Below are 7,950 nucleotides of genomic sequence, written 5' to 3'. Positions count from 1 at the left end.
GCACCCCTGCCTCAGGGGATTTCTCCCTGCCCTTCTCAGTCCTTAGCTTGCTGCCCTGCTTCCCACCACCTTGACCCCCTTCTCCCCTCTTTTCTGCGTTTTCAAGACTCCCCCTGCCCCCCTCTGCTGGGAATGGAGCAAGGAGTGATGTGTCCTTTTTTCCTCACCTTTACATCTCACCGTGGTGCGCCTGGCCATGTGTTCCTACGTTGTGTGGGGATGAGGGCTCCTTGAATTTTCCACCAAGAGTTCGTACAAGTTCTTTCCTCAACTGACGAGCGAGCCATCTCCTAAATCGATTGTCACCTTCTTAATTTAAGCCAGTTTCTGTTTTAAATTGCACTTTCTGCCTCGCTTGCCTCTCAAGTTTGCTCCAGATCACAAGGTTACCCTGTGCCTTCACATCCAGAACAAAGATGCTCCGTGCTCCTCTCAGGGACGTCATGGTAGGGGGCTCAGTGTGGGTAGGTTGGGAGAGGTACCCAGAGGTGGCACTTGAAGGACAGAGGCATCTCAAATGGGGGATGGGGGTGGGAGGCATTTCAGGCAGAAGGTCCAGCTTTGGCAAAAATAGGGATTCAAAGGGCACCTGGGTGGCTCAGTTGGTTAAGCGTCCGACTTTGGCTCAGGGGTCATGATCTCGAGGTCTGTGAGTTCGAGCCCCTCGTCAAGCTCTGTGCTGACAGCTCAGAGCCTGGAGTCTGCTTTGTATTCTGTGTGTCCCCCTCTCTCTGCCCCTCCCCTGCTCTCGCTCTGTCTCTCTCTCAAAAATAAATAAACATTAAAAAATTTTTTATGGACTCAAGAGGCTTCATGCTGATGAGGCATGAACACAGGTGTGGGAAGAGACGATGCTGGAATATGGTGAGAAGTCACCTGCAACTTCTCTGCGGGTCTTTGAGGAGCGAGCAGATCCGGGAACCGGAGGGGCGAGCAGATCCGGGAACCGGAGGGATGTGAGGCTGAATCCCAGGACAGCAAAGAGATGGGGAAGAGGAGCTGGGTTTGAAAACTTGTTCAGAGGTGAAACCGGCAGAACCTGTAAGGCCTGTCCCCACTTCACTGGGCCTCACCTTGCCCTCCCCAGGTGCACTTCTCACGTGGAGTGAAGGTTGTCCTCTGAGCGGGTGGTCATGGGGGGCAGAGGTGATGGGAGCCCACTGCTGGGCCTCAGGGGGGTCATCTGATGCCACCTCCCAGGTTGGCATTTCTGGTAGGTGGACCCCAAGAAGCATCTGGGGAAAAAGTCTTCTTTTAAATGGGTCTGCAGGGGACTGCCACGCAGGAGTGTGGGGCTGTGCCCCCTGCTCCGAGGCTCGCTCTCCACCTCTGTCTCCGTCAGCACCACCCCCCCCCCATCCCCTTTCTCTCCAGCTTGGCACAAGAGCGAGGCAGGCTGGCTGCCTTGGAAGACCTGAGCTCTGGTTCCCAGAGCTGCAGAAGCAGAAGGGGAGGGCCCTGAGCCAGGGGACCCTCGAGGGGCTTGGGATCCTGCCAGCTCTGCCTGGACGTGATCACAGCTCTCACCTGGCTTTCTCCCTCCACCCCCCCCTCCCCAGCATCATAGCACCCTGTCACCCAGTGCCTTCTTTGAGCATCACCAGCTCTACACCTGCTGGCGGAGTGCGGGGGTGCGTGTGAACGCACTCCCAAATCGGGCCCTTGGCCGTGTTACCGTATACCTGCTTTGCTTCAAGCCTGGGCTCACAGCTCTAAGGAGAGGCACTGAGGCCTCTGTGCCCCTGAACTTCTGGGTCACTCCTCTTGGCACCTCTCACCACATCACCTAGGTGTGTGCTTCCACATTGGCTTCCTGCTACCCTGGGTGCCTCCTGCAGGCAGACGCTTTATTATGACCCAGCACGAGGCATGCGCTCACTGCAGAAAGGGAGTCTTTGCCTTTGGGGTGCTCCCTGTAGCCACCTGGAGCTGCTTGCCGTCTTGCTCTGAAAGTCAAGCTCGAAGCTTATTCACGGTGCAAGGCACCCCTGCACCCTACAACAGAGGCTCACATTAGAGATGGACGATAGCTGGGGAGCACGTGGAGCGCCCAGAACTCTTCCAGGCGGCTGGAGAGCGTGCCAATGGACACGTGCGTGGTGGAGCAGAATCTGACGAAGAGAAACCTGTAGCTTCCTTCTAATCCAAGCGGAAGGAGGGCTCGCGTCTGCTGGAGGCTTCATTCACCATACAGAGCCCGAACGTGGAAACAAACCCCAAACAGGACAACGGAGAACTAGATGGTGACACGCTGATGCAGTGGAATACTCCTCCTCCGCAAAGAAAGGACCAGCTGCTGTTCCACGTACAATATAGATGAGTATCACAGGCAATGCGTTAAGCTCAAGAAACCAGACACAAAAGAGCCCCGATGGCATGATTCCATTTATATCAAGTTCAGGAACAGGCAAAGCTAATCGATGGTAATAAAAGCCCGTGGTGCTTCTGCTGGGGGTGTGGGATTGGCAAGGCAGGAACATGAAGGAAGCTTTTCTGGAAGGTTCTCTGGCTTGATGTAGGTGGTGATTACAGGGGTGTATGCATACGTAAGGCAATCATCAAGCTATACGCTCCAGATGAGCATGTTCTGTGTATGTTATTCTGCAATAAGAAAGTTAAAGTGGGGAGGGAGGCTTTTAAAAGGGCTTCTGAGATTCTAATTAGTTCCTTTAAACCCCACTGTAGCTTTTTCAGCAAAAAAAAACGAGGGAGGCCCACATGGCCTACGTTTTCTTCGGGATCCCAGAGGATTCTAATTTATGGGCAGAGAGGCCCAGGGCTAAAGCCTTTCCCAGCCGTGGGCCGAACAAGAGCAAGCCGGCTGCCTCCCGGGTCGGCAGCCCGATGCAGGGCCCGTGCGCCGGCCAGGAGGGTGGGCACCGGGCAGAGGCGTCCCGATGACCCTTGGCCCAGAGCTGCAGCCGGACCCCGCGCCTCCTCTGGGTCCTGGGAGCTGCCCGGCGCAGCGGTGTTTCCAGCGCTTAGGGCCGGGAGCTAAGCCGCAACTCCGCTCCAGGAAAATATTTGTTCAGGGACTTGGCACCACCAAAGAGGAAATAAAAGCCACCGTGGAGTGAGCAGGCGGCGCTGCTGCGGGTTGCTTTGTCTGCCCCTGCAGACTGCCTCGGCGGGCCCTGAGGCCCCGGGATCCCGCCGCACTAACAGGCCTGCTCGAGAGCCGAGCCTGGGTGCCAGCTGTGCGCTAGTTCATTTCAGGAAATCATCTGTCAGTTCCGTCAGCAACCGCTGTTGAAACCCACCGTGTGCCAGGCATAGAGCTGGGCCCTGGATGCTGTCGGTGAACCAGGGCCTGTCCTCACCTTCCAGGCCATTGTGAGATAGTGTTGGGGGGGGGGGGGTGGCTGACGGGCGGAAGAGGCCTCACAGCGTGATAGGAGCGCCTGCCTGACAGAGGTGAGGCCAGGGTGCTGGGGAGCCAGCCAGGCAGGGCGAGACGGTGAGCAGCGGGGGAGGGGGCATGGGCAGGCGCCTGGTGCCAGGCTGAAGGAGGAAAAAAGCAAAACTAAGAGGCAGTCGGAGGTGCTGAGTTTTCCAGGTGGATGGAACAGCATGGCCAAAGGCCCAGAGGTAAGAGAGAGCAAGGGGCTCTGGGGCGTGGAAAGCGGATGGGGCTGGCTGTGGCGGACCCAGGAGTCCGGAGACTGGAGGCGAAGCAGCCGCTGGCGCCAAAGGACCTCCCAGTGTGAGCGCAGGAGCATGGACTTTATCCCCAGGGCAGCAAAAGTTTTTGTTTGTTTTGCAACATTTAAACACATTGATTTTGATTCTTTTTGATATAGAAAAGTACAAAGAAGAAAACTAAGTCGGCCTCAAATCCCACCACCCAGATATTTCCCGATGACATTTTTTTTTTTTTAATTTTTTTTTCAACGTTTTTATTTATTTTGGGGACAGAGAGAGGCAGAGCATGAACGGGGGAGGGGCAGAGAGAGAGGGAGACACAGAATCAGAAACAGGCTCCAGGCTCTGAGCCATCAGCCCAGAGCCCGACGCGGGGCTCGAACTCACGGACCGCGAGATCGTGACCTGGCTGAAGTCGGACGCTTAACCGACTGCGCCACCCAGGCGCCCCTCCCGATGACATTTTTAAAAGTAAAACACTCTGTGCACACGATCAGAAATCCAAGCAGAATAATAAAGTACGCAGTGAAAAGAGAAAGCCTCCTCCTCCTCCACACCTGTCTCTCGCCAAACGCAATTTCATTTTGGAGGGTTTTGGTGTGTGCTTCCAGAAATTTTTCCATGCGTATACTTGTGAGGATAAGCCTATGCTTTTTCAAGAGTTGCACCCAAAGGAATGGTTCCAACCGTGGACATCTGTAGCTCCTTTTCCCGACTCAGTGTCACCTTGGTCCCTCTCCATTCTTCTTAATGTCTGTGGAGCATTTTGCAGTGTGGACAGAGCATTAGCGACTCGACTCTCCCCTGCTGGCGGGCATCTTATTTCCAGGCCTCTGCCCGGGTGAACACCGTGGGAGGAAGCCTCCCCACACCTCTGTCGTACAGCAGGTGTATCATACAGACATGACGAAGTGTTCTGAGTACAAACCATGGGCCCCTTTCTAGCAGTGGGTCCTGGATGGAAGGGGATATCCCTCACGATGACCCTGCAAAAGTTTCACCAATGTGCCACACCTGTCACCATACCCACACGACATGCGAGAGACTCCTAGACCACCCCCCACCCCCCACCCCCCGCCGCCCCCGGCCACGTTACCACCCATACCCACAAATGGTTCCATTTTCTTTTCCCCGCTGTGGTGGGGGAGGGAGACAGTATCACATGCTTGATTTTTTTCACTTATTGAATTGTAAATGCAGTTAGGAATCTTTTTATATGTGTTTGCTATTTGTATTTCTTTTTTCATAGGACAGCTGCTTTTTCATGTTTTTTTGGCATGTTTTCCTAATGGGCCTTTTGTCTTTTCCTAATGGGTTGGCATGGGTTCCTCATGTGCCAGCGATTTTGAGGGAGCAGACTGTCGGGTTCTGGTGTCCGAAATAGCCCTCTGGCGGCAGTGTGAGGGACAGAGGGGGCGGGTCAGCTGGGAGGCCGGTGCAGGGGTCCCTGTGAGAGGTATAGGGCCTGGAACAAGTGGCCTTGGGGAAGGAAGGTGCGAAGACATTCAGGAAGGAAGACCAACAGGACGAGCCAGTGGATTGATTTTTTGCACAATAGTCCAGGGCACCTTGGGGTCAGTGAAAACAAACAAACAAAAAAAAACCCCCGACGACATTGCCAACTGCCCTCCCCAAAAGTTGTGACATAGAATTCATACTGATAAGACACATAGTTAGGCCTGAGCCCCCACGGGCCACCTGCCTGGTTGTTTGTGACCACCCCCCCGCCCGCCACTGTGTGGAGCATGGAGAGGTGGGGTGACCAGGAGGTGGGAGGTGTCAAGGATGGTTCCCAGGTTCCCACTTCAAATATTATGGTCCCATAAACCATGGAAATGTCTCAGAAATTCCAGTATTTCAGCACATAGTTACCGATTGACCCACATCAGTCAACGTTAGGCTGAAGTGATCCAGAGTCCCTTAAAAGGGAAATAGGGGTGCACTGGGCCTCAGCAGGTGTGTTGGGAGGTGTGGGAGGAGGCATGGGCTGATGACGGCTGAAGAGGGATGGGGGTGGGGAGGTCCCCGAGTGGGCTCGGGCTTCAGGGTACCACTCCCTTCTCTGGGCAAAGCAGAGGGCCTGGCGCACAGGAGGCACTTTGGAAATATCCACTAAGTCAAACTGGTTAATATTCAAATTTGTGTTAAGGTCAACACGAGTGGAAAAAGAGACAGAAAAGGAAATGTAATTTTTTTCTTTTTCTTTTTTTTTTTTTAAATTAAGATCTATTTTACATACAGCAAAACTCACTGTCGTACAATTCTTCTACAAACGCAAGCAGCCATGTAACCACCATCACAAATACACCATAGGTCAGTTTCAGCACCCTGAAAACTCCCCGGGGCCCCTCTGTAGTCGAAACCCTACTCCCTACCCAGCCTCTGGCAACCGCTGATCCGCTTTCTGTCCTGACAGTTTTGCCTTTTCCAGATGTCCTGTAAATGGAATCATATACCATGAGCCTTTTGGGTCTGGCTTCTTTCATGTAGGAGTCTGCCTTTGAGCTCCATCCAAGCTGTGGGTACAGCAGGCTCCTTTTTATTGCTGAGTAGTGTTCCATGGTACGGATATGGTGACTTCACTCATAATCACCCCAAACTAGAACAACCCAAATGCTCTTCAACTGTTAGGATTTCCTCATTTCTAGATTCATAAATCAGTACTTCCTTTGTCCAAGTTCAAATCCAGATTTCAGATCCAGAAAGCATGGTCCTTGTTGCCTGAGGGAGAGAAGTTACCTGTGAGAGCCTGCGGGTTCACAGACACCTTTGTCTAGTAAGAGAAAGGACCTTTTCCTCCAGGCCCATGAGCTTTGAACCTGGACAATAGGATATTGACCCCCTGCTTGCTCCTTGACCCAGGCAAAGCTTTCACAACCACATGGGGCAGCCCAGATTGGGGCCTCCCACCCTTAAAAGCAGCAAAATGCTGAAATCTGCAGGCCTGGGAGGCAAGGAAGCCTGAGGCCCTGTGGGAGCCTCAGAGGTGGCCTGTGCTGTGTCACTGGGCTGCCTTGCCCCCCTCCTCCCCCCGCCACGGGCAGTCTGGACCCCAGAGACCTTGCCAGGGGAGCAACTTCAATCCTGAACCTATTGAGCCCTTCCTAGGACAGAAGCCTTGGCCGGTCAGGACCCACACTGGCTGGCACACCTGCTCCAGCAGCTCCAGGTCTGAGGGCTTCCGAGGGCGGGGGCTCTTAATGCTCATGTCAAAGTGAAGGTGGTGTGGGGGGAGCGGGAGGTGTGGTTACCCCTTCAGAACTCATGGAGAAGGCAGAATGGCATGATGGTTGAGACAAAGACTGGAGCAGAAGCCTGGGCTCAAAAGCCTGGTTGTGCCATCTACCGGTCACGTGATCTCCCTCACAGGGTGTCCTGAGGACTCAGTGAGGTATTAGGTGGACAGCATGTAGTCTGTTGCTGCCTTGTGGTAAATAATAAACACTGTGGTTAAACCAGTGACAGCATCACAGGCTAGCAAGGTGCAGGAGCCTGAGTGTGGACATTCACCAGCTAGTGTTCTCTCCCTCTGGACACAATTTCCCAGTCCCCTAGGATGTAGCCGTAGGTGAGATCACCCCTCGCATCTTCCAGAACTCTGCCAGGGCAGGGTGACCTGACCTGGTGATAACCACACCCAGGGGCTTTGAGGATGCAGATCCCAGCACTCACCCTCCTGGGAGGTGGTCCCCGCAGCCTGAGATGAGGGGCAGAAGGTCTACACCAGGCCCGAAGGGTTCCCGATGCAGACGCAGCCAAGCCTCCCTGGCGTCTCCAGTTTGGCTAATCGTGAGCCACAACAGAACCTGAGGCACATGGGTTTGTTCAAGTTTAACTAGTGGCTGGCTGTCCAGAGTCCATAGAAGGAGGGAGAATTTTATCAACTCTTCTCTGTACCACGGGTCCTGAGGGCTATTTGAAATGTTGATATATTTTTCTTTTTTTAAACTAGGATGTTTCGCCATATCAGGTGTGCCTCCACTGGATCTCACTAGAGAAGTCTCGTTTCCTGGTGTGACAGACAAGCCGCTGTCAGGCATCACAGTGCAGACACAGAGCAGGGCTTTGCTGTGAGCAGCAAGACCACATCATCACTGTTTGCGAGGTGGGCCTAGCTGTCCCTGAGATGCGCCCCTCAGCTGCTGCTCAGCGCAGGCTGGCCGCGCCCTCCCCGGTGGGGCTCCCACCCACAGGCCAGGTGTCACCACTCTCAGCTCCTCCTATTCTCCCCAGGTCCTGGGACTCAGTGGTAGTGCGGGTGTCATTATCGCTCCCATTCCACACGTGAGGACGCAGGGCTGGAGCTGC

The 7,950-nt window shown here is 54.3% G+C and overlaps 1 long non-coding RNA gene across 1 annotated transcript; it reads right to left on the bottom strand.

Moving 5' to 3' along the window:
• Positions 1-2,372: 2,372 nt before the first annotated feature.
• On the bottom strand, positions 2,373-3,323 carry LOC147582277 (uncharacterized). Its single transcript, XR_015248917.1, has 2 exons — positions 3,261-3,323; positions 2,373-2,601 (listed from the first exon to the last, which is right to left on the bottom strand). It is a non-coding gene; the product is annotated as an uncharacterized LOC147582277 (long non-coding RNA).
• Positions 3,324-7,950: the final 4,627 nt, after the last annotated feature.

Source organism: Puma concolor, chromosome A3, assembly GCF_028749965.1.
Source record: "Puma concolor isolate L17-30 chromosome A3, mPumCon1.1.hap2, whole genome shotgun sequence".
Classification (NCBI taxonomy): Eukaryota; Metazoa; Chordata; class Mammalia; order Carnivora; family Felidae; genus Puma; species Puma concolor.
The sequence above is the reverse complement of the archived record's forward strand: the minus strand, read 5'-3'. Positions and strand labels throughout refer to the sequence as shown.